The sequence below is a fragment of the Bos mutus genome, chromosome 5 (assembly GCF_027580195.1).
Source record: "Bos mutus isolate GX-2022 chromosome 5, NWIPB_WYAK_1.1, whole genome shotgun sequence".
Taxonomy (NCBI): Eukaryota; Metazoa; Chordata; class Mammalia; order Artiodactyla; family Bovidae; genus Bos; species Bos mutus.
The window spans coordinates 40776532-40791791 of NC_091621.1; positions in this window are offsets into that span (position 1 = coordinate 40776532).

The window sequence follows — 15260 nt, forward strand, 5'->3', positions numbered from 1 at the left end:
AATCCTTAGAGGCAGACATAGACTGATGGTTGCCAGGGGCTAGAATCAGGAGCAGTTAGAAAGAAGCTACTTAGAGGTATCAAGTTTTACTTGGAGTGATGAAAATGTTTTGAAACTAGACAAAAGTGGTTGTTGAACAACACTGTGATTATACTAAATGCTATCACATTGTTCACTTTTAAATGATTAATTTTATGTTATGTGAACTTTGCCTCAGTAAATCAACTTTTAATGTGAAAAACACCCTGAAGACTCTATTGACCACACATAATTAGTACAAGGGAGGAAGCTTCATTCTAACTAGCTTAGGTTTCATATATGCTCTTATTTGTTCTTTAGAATCCTTTTGCAGTCCTTAACTCTGGGTCAAATTCACCACAATATTACTTTGTGGCATATATTCTATCTCAGAGATTGTTGAAGAAATTCATAAATATTTCCAAATTGAACCAAGACCTAATTTAGACTCTTTCAACTGAAACTGGGCTCAACAATTTTCCTACACTCTATGGGTTGCAGTAGACCGCCTGGTGTAATGTTCCAAATTTGTCTTCTCTGCTGTGTCACTTAGACTCTTACTCCTATTCAAGACCTATCCAAGGGACATAACTGGTTAATTGCATCATTTTTGCTTTCTTTTAGCTATGTCACATACATTGCCTATTCTACTTTGTAGAGAAAACTAAAAGGTGCAAGGGCAAGCGTGTGTTAATGTACCTCTATGTGAATGTGTCTGTGTATGTTTATTTTATTTTTTTTATGTTGGAGGATGAGGTAAAAGAAATGAAGGAGGATCTTGCTGAATCCATTTAACAGAACTGAAAATTCCAACATATTATATAACTTGTCTAAATGCCCAATTTAAAGTTAGTTGTCTATTATGTAGGATCCCAGGGCAAGAAATCTGTCTACCACACAGCCTTTGAATCAAGACTTGACTGAATGTTTTCCATCATCTGGCATTCACATATCTTTAATGCTGTTCATACATTATCCTTAAAAGGACTCACTACTAAGGGTTGACTGATATATTAATACTTGCTTCTGAGCACCCCAGGGACATCCTTTCTTTCTACCTTTGCTCAAGCATCTGCTAAGCTTCGCATGCCCTCCCTTTCAATTCAGATCCTACTTCTATTGTCATTTTCACTTTAATTTCAATCCTCTTAGTTTTGTGTTTTTTTGATCATTTGTTTCTCCAAACTCATCATAATATGTAATAATATAACAAACATTATTTAGTGAGAACCTGATAAGTTCCAGGCATTTCTAAAATGTTTGGGTTTTTAATTCTAAAAAAAAAAAATATGGCAAATCATTATATCCGTGTTTCTAAAATAAAGAAGCATAGTATTTTAATATCTTCCACAAATTATTAACAAAAGTTATAATGATTACAACTCTGATCTCTATTTTCAAAAGGCTGCTTTTCTTTCTATCTTGTACCTACTTGTTAAGAATTTCTTAGTAATTCCTATTTTTCTCCATCAGTTTGGTTCAGTCACTCAGTAATGTCTGACTCTTTGCGACCCCATGAACCGCAGCACACAGGCCTCCTTGTCCAGCACCAACTCCTGGAGTCCACCCGAACCCATGTCCATTGAGTTGGTGATGCCATCCAACCATCTCATCCTCTGTCATCCCCTTGTCCTCCTGCCCCCAATCTTTCCCAGTATCAGGGTTTTTCAAATGAGTCAGCTCTTCACATCAGGTGGCCAAAGTATTGCAGTTTCAGCTTCAACATCAGTCCATCCAATGAACACCCAGGACTGATATCCTTTGGGACAGACTGGTTGGATCTCCTTGCAGTCCAGGGGACTCTCAAGAGTCTTCTCCAACACCACAGTTCAAAAGCATCAATTCCTTGGTGCTTAGCTTTCTTAACAGTCCAACTCTCATATCCATCCAAGACCACTGGAAAAACCATAGCCTTGACTAGACGGACTTTTGTAGATAAAGTGATGTCTCTGCTTCTTAATATGCTGTCTAGGTTGGTCATAACTTTCCTTCCAAGGAGTAAGCATCTTTTAATTTCATGGCTGCAGTCACCATCTGCAGTGATTTTGGAGCCCAGAAAAATAAAGTCAGCCACTGTTTCCCCATCTATTTCCCATGAAGTGATGGGACCAGATGACATGATCTTCGTTTTCTAAATGTTGAGCTTTAAGCCAACTTTTTCACTCTCCTCTTTCACTTTCATCAAGAGGCTTTTTAGTTCCTATTCACTTTCTTCCACGAGGGTGGTGTCATCTGCATATCTGAGGTTATTGATATTTATTACAGCAATCTTGATTCCAGCTTGTGCTTCTTTCAGCCCAGCATTTCTCATGATGTACTCTGCATAGAAGTTAAATGAGCAGGGTGACAATATACAGCCTGCACGTAATCCTTTTCCTATTTGGAACCAGTGTGTTGTTCCATGTCCAGGTCTAACTGTTGCTTCCTGACCTGCATATAGGTTTCTCAAGAGGCAGGTCAGGTGGTCTGGTATTTCCATCTCTTTCAGAATTTTCCACAGTTTGTTGTCATCCACACAGTCAAAGGCTTTGGCATAATCAATAAAGCAGAAATAGATGTTTTTCTGGAACTCTCTTGCTTTTCCCATGATCCAGCGGATGTTTGGCAATTTGATCTCTGGTTCCTCTGCCTTTTCTAAAACCAGCCTGAACATCTGGAAGTTCACAGTTCACATATTGCTGAAGCCTGACTTGGAGAATTTTGAGCATTACTTTACTAGTGTGTGAGATGAGTGCAATTGTGTGGTAGTTTGAGCATTCTTTGGCATTGCCTTTCTTTGGGATTGGAATGAAAACTGACCTTTTCCAGTCCTGTGGCCACTGCTGAGTTTTCCAGATTTGCTCGCATATTGAGTGCAGCACTTTCACAGCATCATCTTTCAGGATTTGAAATAGCTCAACTGGAATTCCATCACCTCCATTAGCTTTGTTCGTAGTGATGCTTTCTAAGTCCCACTTGACTTCACATTCCAGGATATCTGGCTCTAGGTGAGTGATCACACCATTGTGGTTATCTGGGTCATGAAGATCTTTTTTGTACAGTTCTTCTGTGCATTCTTGCCACCACTTCTTAATATCTCCTGCTTCTTTTAGGTCCATGCCATTTCTGTCCTTTATCGAGCCCATCTGTGCATGAAATGTTCCCTTGGTATCTCTGATTTTCTTGAAGAGATCTCTAGTCTTTCCCATTCTGTTGTTTTCCTCTATTTCTTTGCATTGATTGCTGAGGAAGGCTTTCTTATCTCTCTTTGCTATTCTTTGGAACTCTGCATTCAGATGCTTATACCTTTCCTTTTCTCCTTTGCTTTTCACTTCTCTTCTTTTCACAGCTATTTGTAAGGCCTCCTCAGACAGCCATTTTGCTTTTTTGCATTTCTTTTCCACGGAGATGGTCTTGATCCCTGTCTCCTGTACAATGTCAGGAAACGCCGTCCATAGTTCATCAGGCACTCTATCAGATCTAGTCCCTTAAATCTATTTCTCACTTCCACTGTATAATCATAAGGGATTTGATTTAGGTCATACCTGAATGGTCTAGTGGTTTTCCCTACTTTTTCAATTTAAGTTTGAATTTGGCAATAAGGAGTTCATGGTCTGAGCCACAGTCAGCTCCTGGTCTTGTTTTTGCTGACTGTATAGAGCTTCTTCATCTTTGGCTGCAAAGAATATAATCAATCTGATTTTGGTGTTGACCATCTAGTGATGTCCATGTGTAGAGTCTTCTCTTGTGTTGTTGGAAGAGGGTGTTTGCTATGACCAGCGTGTTCTCTTGGCAGAACTCTATTATCCCTTGCCCTGCTTCATTCCATATTCCAAGGCCAAATTTGACTGTTAATCCAAGTATTTCTTGACTTCCCATTTTTGTATTCCAGTCCCCTACAATGAAAAGGACATCTTTTTGGGGTGTTAACTCTAGAAGATCTTGTAGGTCTTCATAGAACCGTTCAACCTCAGCTTCTTCAGTGTTACTGGTCAGGGCGTAGACTTGGATTACTGTGATATTGAATTGTTTGCCTTGGAAATGAACAGAGATCATTCTGCCGTTTTTGAGATTGCATCCAATACTGCATTTCGGACTCTTTTGTTGACTATGATGGCTACTCCATTTCTTCTAAGGGATTCCTGCCCTCAGTAGTAGATATAATGGTCACCTGAGTAAAATTCACCCATTCCAGTCCATCTTAGTTTGCTGATTTCTAGAATTCAGTGTTCACTCTTGCCATCTGTTCTACCACTTCCAATTTGCCTTCATTCATGGACCTAACATTCCTGGTTCCTATGCAAAATTGCTCTTTACAGCATCAAAACTTGCTTCTATCACCAGTCCCATCCTCAACTGGGTGTTGTTTTTGCTTTGGTTCCATCCCTTCATTCTTTCTGGTGTTATTTTTCCACTGATCTCCTGTAGCATATTGGGCGCCTACCGACCTGGGAAGTTCATCTTTCAGTGTCCTATTTTTTGCCTTTTCATACTGTTCATGGAGTTCTCAAGGCAAGAATACTGAAGTGGTTTGCCATTCCCTTCTCCAGTGGACCACATTCTGTCAGTCCTCTCCACCATTACCCATCCATCTTGGGTGGCCCCATACAGCATGGCTTAGTTTCATTGAGTTAGACAAGGCTGTTGTCCATGTGATCAGGTTGGCTAGTTGTCTGTGATTGTGGTTTCAGTCTGTCTGCCCTCTTATGCCCTCTCTCAATGCCTACCGTCTTACTTTTTCTCCATAGTTTGATGTAATTTATTAGATCACATTAAATAACTCTTCCCTGTATACCATCACATGAACCACTCTCTTGATCTGGTAGTTAGTGCGTGTGTTATTGTGTTTCTTTCTTTTTCCCTCCAATGACATTAAGATGTTTTAAGACAGTGACTTGAAACAGTGACTGTACTGTATACTATTACAACTCTGAAGAATCTGGTACGGACCTTAATTATGCACCTACCAATGCCTATCTTGCCTGGCTTGGTTACACCATATAGTTTTCTGATCAGTCCTGTTAGGGTATAAGCCTGCTCTATATTCTCAAGCTTTGCCCTTATACCAAGTCTGACTTTGATGTTGCCCAAAGGATTTGCAACAAGTTGAATTCTATAAAGCAGTCACCTTCTCAGTCTTTGTTCTTTTTGGTCATGTCTCCACTATTAATATTGAATATTCATATATCTTCCTTGATGATGGGACCTTAATAGATTCAGTTTATATCTCAGGTCTTCCCACCAGGCTAATATGCAGCACAGATAGCTCAAATTTACTCAAATTTAACAATGAAAGGAAACAGCATGCTGGAACAAAATAAATTTTGAGTCCCTTTATCTCTGCATCTGTCAAATCCTGTTCGAAACAATCAACCCCACTGGTAGTTATACTAGCAAACCCAAAACAAAATAGTAAAAGAAGTTGAGGCCACTATCAGCAAGAATATGAACTTTTCTGTGTCTGAAATTTTCTATGTGAGTTAGGCAGATAATTGACTCAATTATTCCACAGCTCTCTTTAAGCCTCATTGTGCTTACTTACCCTTCTAGAGAGATCACAGTTCCTCCGATTCACACTGAAGCTTTGGTGAGACCAGATCCAGCATAGCAGAAGAAGAGATGTATTCATCTTTACAGGGAGAAAAGAGAGATCAATGTAAAAGTTAGTCAGAAAGTTGTTCCTAATGGGAAGTGAGTTTATCAGTTTGTAAAAATGACAATAGGAGCACACTTTTGCCCAGTTACACTTCATAGATCAGCAGGGTGCTGAATTTGGGGGGCTATTTTATATTCATTCTGTTGTTCTACCATCTATTCCACTAGAATGAGTATGTATTTAAATGTGGGATAGCACTTAGAGTCAGGCTCAACAGTAACACCTCTAGAACCAATGAAAAATGTTGGTGATAGTGCTAATAAGGTGAATAAGATGTTAGACACTACCCCGAGCACTTTACATATATTAACCTACTTATTTCTCACATAAATATTACAAGATACTGGCTGTTTTTATCCTTTATCTTTTGACTTTTTGAAAAATAGATGAAGAGCTGAAGCAGAAGGTAGTTAGGCAACTTGCCCAAAGCCACAAAGGTTTCAAGTGATGGAGCTGGAATTTGAGCTCAGTACCCTGGCATGTGCCTTACTGCACCCTTTCCAAAAAGACAGATAGATGGGAAATATTCCTTGAGAATGAGATTATATCAAAAGATTCCTAACAGTTTGTTAGCGCATATACATTTAAAGTAAAAATGATAGCTAATTATCATAATCCCAGTGATAGTGCTGGGATTGATGGCTTAATTAAAAGGGGAACTGAGAGGTTCAGTGTTTTCTCTATTCACTGAGCATGGGAGGCCACAAGATATGATCCCAGACAGGGTAGTTTGGATAGTCAGAGGTAGGATAAATCCCATGGGTATCTGGGAGGCCCTGGAACTAGAAAGAGGGATGAAAGTAGGCAAGTGTTGAACAATTTAACATTACTGAATTTTATTTTTTTCTTAAATTTTTTCTTGATTTCTGCTTCTCTTCTCCATGCTTTGGCATCTATATAAATTTGATTAATCTTGAAGATAGAGCTAAAAAAAGAAAAACAAAAAAGTGAACCTTTTAGGTACATGTGGTTAGGCCCTTGAAAGGACCAAAACTCTACCATCTACTTTCCTATATTCCCCCTATTCCTGCACTATTAGCCTAGCTTCTGTACCCTACTTTCAATGGACTCTGGGAGTCTAGGCTAATACAAAGCTTGAACCCTAAGTACATGAAATCCCCATTCCCACTGCCCAACACAAGTCACCTTGGACAGACAGTGTTTCCCAAGTAACTGTTCAGAGAGGTGAACACATAGATCCCACAGCATAAAAAATATGAAAGTCTAAATCTGGTTCATTGTCCAGGCATAGAAAGTCTATGAAAAAACCCAGGGTGAAAAGAAGACCCAGGGTGATCTCAGAGAGCAAGAAAGAGGTCACTGAGAAGAAGGAAAGAAGTAATCAGAAGAGAGGAAGTAGGGGAGGAAGGGAGAGAAAGAGAGAAAAACTTCAGAGAATCATGGATGACATTACCGAGCTCTGGGCTTTTTATGGCTCAGACTTCCTGTTGCACTTATCTTTCCTGAGGCTGAGAGGTCTCTGTATCCATAGGAACCAATATTTTTATAATCCAGTTACAGGAACTTCAGATGATTTATTTTTATTGCTAACTTACAGTAAGAGCCTCACAAATGACAAACCCTGAAGCTCCAGGACATGCATCCTATCAACTTTGCACTGGTCCTGATTTTTCCCACCAGCCACTAGGACATTTAAACCCTCAACAAAAGCTATGAGGAGTTTCTCTCTGATGGTCTTAAGCCCAACCACTTGGGCATCTCCTTATTTATTTTACTCTCTGATTCTAAATACTATGCTAGGAAAACCCATGATGTGAGTGATTCCCACATATAGACCTTTAGAAGGGCATGTATAGATTAAGCAGTCAGTAATTGGCTGGCTGAGCCTGACAGCCCAGGAGACAGAAAAGCTGATGTCCTTTATTCTCTGGGGTCACTGCTTGAAACTCAACTTTAGACTTATTAAAACATACTGAAACTTTTAAAAGACTCAGTAGATTCTATTTAGTGTAGGCTTTTGTAACTTTTGTGCTGAAGCTTTGGCTTTGATGAAAACTCTCTGTTGTCTGTCTAGTGGGGTTTTAAAGGAGGCAAGATGGGTCACAACATATTTCATGTACTTACTCTCAGTATATGACATTTGGGAATGACATGGGAAGCTGTGCATTGATCTTTAACTGACCTTCAGGTTTTTTCCTTTGTCCTCATGATTTGAATTCCTAAACATTTCTCAGAAGGATATGTTAGTGATATTTGTGTCAATGATCAGAGAGGTTTTCAGGGAAACATCTGAATGCAGGTTGTGAGAGCCAAGGGGGGAAAAACTGATGTTGAGGACTGAATGATCAAAAGTGACAAGTCAGAAGTTTCATCCTGAGAGAACAGAACTGAAAAATACCTGTTAGATTTTGGAACTGGCTCTGAATATTGTCTGTCAGTAAGGAAGAGCAGGAGTATTAGCTTGAAGAAGATTTAGATGTGAGCTAATGCTTAGAAACCGGTATGTTTTCAAATTTTGCAAGATAATGAAACCAAGGTGATTATAAAATAAGTCAATACTTATAATTAATATCCAAAAAGCCAGGTATTGTTCTATATGTACAACAACTCTATGAAGTAGTGTTAATGAACCAAACACGGGTCCATGTGTTTGGACCAAACATGTACAACCAAACATGTACATTTACCCATGTACAGTAGCACCAATTTACTGACATTGGGTTGTGATGAAAGAAAGTGCAGGGTTTACTGCAGGTGCCTAACAAGGAGTCTGGGCAGATAATGTTCAAAGACTTGAACTACCTGATGACTTTCAAAGAAAAGTTTTCAAAGATGGGGAGAGGGTTGGAGAGTGTATGATCAGCTCATGAGCATTATTCTGATTGGTTAGTGGTGAGGTAATTGGGAGTCAACATCATCAACCTTCTGGTTCCAACCACTCTGGTGTCCACGTGAACAGCATAAAGTTAACTTTTTCCACCTGGTGAGTGTTTTAATATGTATAAGACAGCTTAAAGTATATGGCACAAAATAGTATCTACAGCCCTTAAGGAGGAACTAAAGATGCTTGACTTTTGTTTAATGGCTAAACTACTATTATTCTGTCTTGCTTGACTGTTTTCCTTTGTTTCTGCATTTTCTTGCTTCTCTAAATTTATTCTTTGGAACTTAGGGAAGGCATAGGAGGCTAAATATTCTCTATCAACAAGAGGCAAGTGGTGGACGGGGGGTGGGGTGGTGGTGGGGGTCTGTCGCAAGAAGGCCCCATATGATCCTGCTGTCTTAACAGGTGACAAAAGGAGGCAGAGAAGTGTGAAATATCTAATCCGAGTTGACACAATTATTAAGTGGAGGAGGTGAGATTAAAATTCACAGCAAAGGCTTCAAATTCTGACTTTTGTCACCATTCTACTGGTCTTAAATGGAGAAGTTGAACTGAAGGTCTGTCAAAGGAATGTTTGTAGGCTGAAGAGGAGCTAGATATACAAAAGGAAGAGAAAGATAAATAATAAAGCAAAGTCTGTGCTCTAATAGAAGACTGTGACCCTTCTCTGGAGGATGACTCTGGGAAAGCAGATAGGACACATTCCACATCATTTATTATTCTGATTTCACACTGCAATAAACAGCTAAATAAGTTTTTTGGCATATATGAGTATTTGTATGTGTGTTTCTGCATACATTTGGAAAAATATTGGGATTATGCCATTCTTCACTAAATATTGGCTGAATAAAATATATTTTGATACCTGAATTAATGTTAAAGTTGCATTGTGATTTAAATGTGTGGTTTGGAACATGTTATTTTTTGCTCTTGTTGGTGTTCAGTTGCTCAGTCATGTTCAACTCTTTCTGACCCCATAGACTGTGGCACGCCAGGCTTCCCTGTCCATCACCATCTCCCTGAGCTTGCTCAAACTCATGTCCATTGAGTTGGTAGTGTCATACAACCATCTCATCCTGTCATCCCCTTCTCCTGCCTTCAATCTTTCCAGCAACAGGGACTTTTCTAATGAGCTGGCTCTTCGCATCAGATGGTCAAAGTATTGGAGCTTCAGCATCAGTCCCTTCCAATGAATACTCAGGATTGATTTCCTTTGGAATTGACTGGTTTGATCTCCTTGCAGTCCAAGGGACTTTCAAGAGTCTTCTCCAACACCACAGTTCAAAAGCATCAATTCTTCGGTGCTCAGCCTTCTTTGTGGTCCAACTCTCACATCCATACATGATTACTGGAGAAGCCAAAGCTTTGACTAGATGGACATTTGTCGGCAAAGTAATGTCTCTGCTTTTTAATATTCTGTCTAGGTTTGTCATAGCTTTTCTTCCAAGAAGCAAGCATCTTAATTCCATAGCTGCAGTCACCATCTGCAGTGATTTTGGAGCCCAAGAAAATAAAGCCTGTCACTGTTTCCATTCTTTCCCCATCTATTTGCCATGAAGTGATGGGACCAGATGCCATGATCTTCGTTATTTGAATGTTGAGTTTTAAGCCAGCGTTTTCACTCTCCTCTTTCATTTTCATCAAGAGGCTTTTTAGTTCCTCTTCACTTTCTGCCATAAGGGTGGTGTCATATGCATATCTGAGGTTATTGGTATTTCTCCCAGTAATCTGAATTCCATTTTGTGCTTCATCCAGCCCAGCATTTCGCATGATGTGCTCTGCACATAAGTTAAGCAAGCAGGGTGACAATATACATCCTATCATATTTCTTTCCCAATTTTGAACCAGTCTGTTGCTCCATGTCTGCTTCTAACTGTTGCTTCTTGACCTGCATACAGGTTTGTCAGGAGGCAGGTAAGGTATTACCATACTCTGGCATTACCATCTGGTATTAATACTTTGGTATTATCATCTCTTTAAAAATTTTCCACAATTTGTTGTGATCCACATAGTAAAAGCTTTAGCATAGTCAATGAAGCAGAAGTAGCTATTTTTCTGGAATTCTCTTGCTTTTTCTATGATTCAATGTATGTCCCATTACTTCATGGCATATAGAAGGAGTAAAAGTGGAAGAAGTAACAGATTTTCTTTTCTTGGACTCCAAAGTCACTGCAGACGGTGACTGCAACCATGAAATTAAGACACTTGCTCCATGAAAAGGAAAGCCATGACAAATCTAGGCAGTATATTAAAAAGTAAAGACATCACTTTGCCAACAAAGATCCATAGAGTCAAAGCTATGGTTTTTCTAGTAGTCATGTATGGATGTGAAACTTGGACCATAAACAAGGCTGGGTGCTGAAGAATTGATGCTTTTGAATTGTGGTGCTGGAGAAGACTCCTGAGAGTTCCTTGGACTGCAAGGAGATCAAGCCAGTCAATTCTAAAGGAAATCAACCCTGAATAGTCACTGGAAGGACTGAGGCTGAAGCTGAATCTCCAATACTTTGGCCACCTGATGCAAAGTGCTGACTCATTGAAAAAGTCCCTGATGCTGGGAAACATTGAAGCTTTAAGGAGAAGGGGCAGCAGAGGATAAGATGGATAGATAGCATCACTGACTCAATGGACATGAATTTGAGCAAACTCCAGGAGATAGTGGAGGACAGAGGAGCCTGTCATGCAATCCATGTGGATGCAAAGAGTTGAACATAATTCAGCAACTGAACAACAGCAACAAATTGATGGTACCACTGATGCAAAGTCAGAGACACACAAAATAGTGTATATGTGTATGTGCGTGCATGTGTGTGTATATTATATAAGAAATGCTTAAGAGGAACACAAAGTAAGACAGAGAAGAATATACAAAAGAGGCTCAACTCTACCTATAAAGTTTTGTTTCTCAAATTAAAAACTATGATCTGAGGCAAAATAACAACAAACAAAAGGGTAGGGAAGTGTAAATTTCCCTGAGCAAAGAATAAAGACTGCTGGAGAAAATGAACTTGCTAGAGCTACCAACCTTCATACCCTCCTGTGTCAGCAACAAGGCTACCCATATGTGCAATAGATAAACAGTTCTTCTCAACAGTGTGTGTAGTTCAGTTCAGTTCATTTCAGTCGCTCAGTCGTGTCTGACTTTCTGACCCCATGGACTGCAGCACTCCAGACCTTCCTGTCCATCACCAGCCCCCGGAGTTTACTCAAACTCATGTCCATTGAGTCAGTGATGCCATCCAACCATCTCATCCTCTGTGATCCCCTTCTCCTCCTGCCTTCAATCTTTCCCAGCATCAGGGTCTTTTCAAATGAGTCAGTTCTTCGCATCAGGTGGCCAAAGTATTGGAGTTTCAACTTCAACATGAGTCCTTCCAATGAATATTCAGGACTGATTTCCTTTAGGATGGACTGGTTGGATCTCCTTGCAGTCCAAGAGACTCTCAAGAGTCTTCTCCAACACCACAGTTCAAAAGCATCAATTCTTTGGTGCCCAGCTTTCTTTTAGTCCAACTCTCACATCCATAAATGACTATTGGAAAAACCATAGCCTTGATTAGACGGACATTTGTTGGCAAAGTCCATCTGCAGTGATTTTGGAGCCCCCCCCAAATAAAGTCTGTCACTGTTTCCACTGTTTCCCCATCTATTTGCTACATGAAGTGATGGAACCAGATGCCATGATCTTAGTTTTCTGAATGTTGAGCTTTAAGCCAACTTTTTCACTCTCCACTTTCACTTTCATCAAGAGGGTCTTTAGTTCTTCTTTACTTTCTGCCATAAGGGTGGTGTCATCTGCATATCTGATGTTATTGATATTTCTCCCGGCAATCTTGATTCCAGCTGTGCTTCATCCAGCCCAGCTTTCTCATGATGTACTCTGCATGTAAGTTAAATAAGCCCTTTGTACAGCACATTTCACAAAGGTACCCCTTATTTCCAAAGCTTAATATTTATCAAGTAATGTAAAATTCAAAGCAAGATATCTTTTTCTTTTTTAAATCCACTTATAGGAAAAAATTTTAGCTAAGCGATTCAGTCAATATTATGAGATAAGTCAGATATTTTTAAAACTGCTGACTGGGGCAGAATTTATTCTCATAAAGTATTACATTTTAGAGATGTGGGTGGATTTTAAATTTTCCATTGCAAGAAGAATATCTCATGTTACTGAGGTCCTCTAGTTTATTTCTCTTTACTTAGAATTTGGAGAAATGAAATAAATATTTCTTTAGTTAAAAAAATCAATTTTCCATTGCCTCTCTTAAGTAATGGAAGTCACCCATTCTCATGTGCATTAATTATTATATATGGATATGCATCATATAAAATACATTTTTACATTTCTGCCATTACAAGAGTCACATCAAAAAATTCTTAACATGTACTAAATGCTACTCAGGTATACAATTTGTTGACAATTCATTTCTGGAGATAATGATGACTCTGGAAAAGGTGCGTTGGTATAAGACTCGTCTTCACACTAGACCTTTTTAGCACCATAGTGTAGGTTGAGCGTTCACAAACTACTCTCATAAGATAACCACACAAATATTCTGGGTTTTTTTTCAGTTGCTTTAATCATTTATCATCAAATTGTTTATTTTAAAAAATGCAGCCCATGTAAACACAGGAAAAATATGGGAAAATGTACACAGTACAACTCACAAGGAATTCACACATGAGATATCTAGCTCCTAAGTATCAAGTGGGAGAATTCTTCCAGCTCTGCCTTCTTTCTTAAAAGCAAGAGACCTTCAGGAGTATTCTTCCAAGGGTTAACTATATTGTATTAATTCAGTAGATCCCAAAGTTTCACATGCTAAAAAAAATTTATCTCATTTAACTAAATGAGATGAAATCTGACTTCAGGCTGTATGTACTAAGAGAATGGATGCCATTGGCCAAATATCTATTAGAACCCCAGGCTTCACTGGCCAACATACCAACATTCTAAACATAGATACAATTCTAAAAGACTAGATCTCAAAATTATTTATTTCCAGATAACTCCTGTACTGCATTTAGATATACCATGAGAAATAAATGAAGAGATGTTTCAGTGCCAGAGTCTAGAATCAAGTGAGAAATTCTGCACTTCTATCATTGAGTATTTCTACTGTGTGGGAGTGTCCCAAGGATAAAGGTAATGAAGATTTTCCTGAGTACATAAAGAGTTTGGCTCTATTTTCTTGCCTATTTGTAGCTTTCTACTGGGGAAAAAAATGTATGCTGTATTTATAGCTCCTTAGAAGATCTGGTTCTTTATGTGTGAAGAATTACTGACTTCAGCCAAGTTCATCAGAGACAAGAGAGACAAAGAAATAGATATTTTGTACCAGAAAAAGCAGGCAATTCAGTAGGTCAGATATGATCTCTCTGTGCTTTCTCTTGCCAATTTCTTTTTGCATCAGTGCTCTATTCCCCTGAGGGGAATCCTGTACTCAGTCACTCAAGATATCATTTTTCTTTCCTGGGTAATAATGCTCATTGAATAGACAGTCTCTGCATACAAACTGCCTGGCCTGGGGTCCTAGAAGATTATAGAAAGCTAAATCCCTCAGGCTCAAGCTTGCTTTCCAAGGAAAAGAGGGGAGAATAACTTCATAACCCAGTCTATGTACCACCCACCATCCAGCGTACAGTCTTTGTCCACAGAAGAACAAAATCTATAGCTTTGCCTGATTGCTGAGTATAGCCTGTGACCTCACTTGATGAGGGAGCCCAGACATCATGTCTGTCCAATCACAGATCAGTCTCTAGCCCCATCCAAAGAAAACGTGGGCAGCCACACATATCAAAAATTGATTTTAAGCAAATATCTGTATCAGGAAACAAAGATGGTCATTTTATAATTATAGATGGGTCATTAATCAAGAGGATACAAAAATGTGTGTGTGTGTGTGTGTGTGTGTGTTTGTATATAGGCACCCAACAATTGCAAACCTAGATATATAAAGCAAATGCTAACAGACCTGAGGGGAGAAAAGAAAAAAAGTACATTAATGGCAGGAGACCACAATATCCCACTTTCAGCAAAGGATAAATAATCCAGACAGAAAATCAGTAATAAAACTACTCTTTAAACAAAATGGACTTAACAGACATATACAAACATCCCATTCAACAATAGAAGCACATACATTCTTCTCAATTGCACATGCAACATTCTCTAGAATAGTTTATGTTAGGTCACAATACGAGCCTCAGCAAACTTAGAAGACTGAAATCATAGCAACATAGTGTGAAACTAGAATCAATGAGAGGAGAAAAAAAGGAAAAATCCACAAATATATGAAGATCAAATGGCACTTTCTTGAAAAAACAATGAGTCAAAGAAGAAATTAAAAGGGAAATTAAAAAATATCTTGAGGAAAACAAAAATGTACACACAACATACCAAAACTGTGAAGCGCAGCAAAAGTAGTTCTAAAAGGGAAGTTTATAGTGATAAACACCTAGATTAAGAAAATAGAAAGATCTCAATAAACAATTTAAGTTTACATCTCAAGTCACTAGAAAAGGAAAAGACTAAGCTTAAAGTTAGCAGAAGGAAGGAAATAAAAATTAGAAAAGAAATAAATAAATAAAAAACTAAAAAGATATTAGAAAAGATCAATGAAACTATGAACTGGCTATTTGAAAGATCAAATTGAGAAAACATTAGCTAGACTAAGGAAAAAACAGAAGACTTAAATAAATAAAATTAGAAATGAAAAAGATGTTATAAGTGATACCACAGAATGCATACATAATCACAAT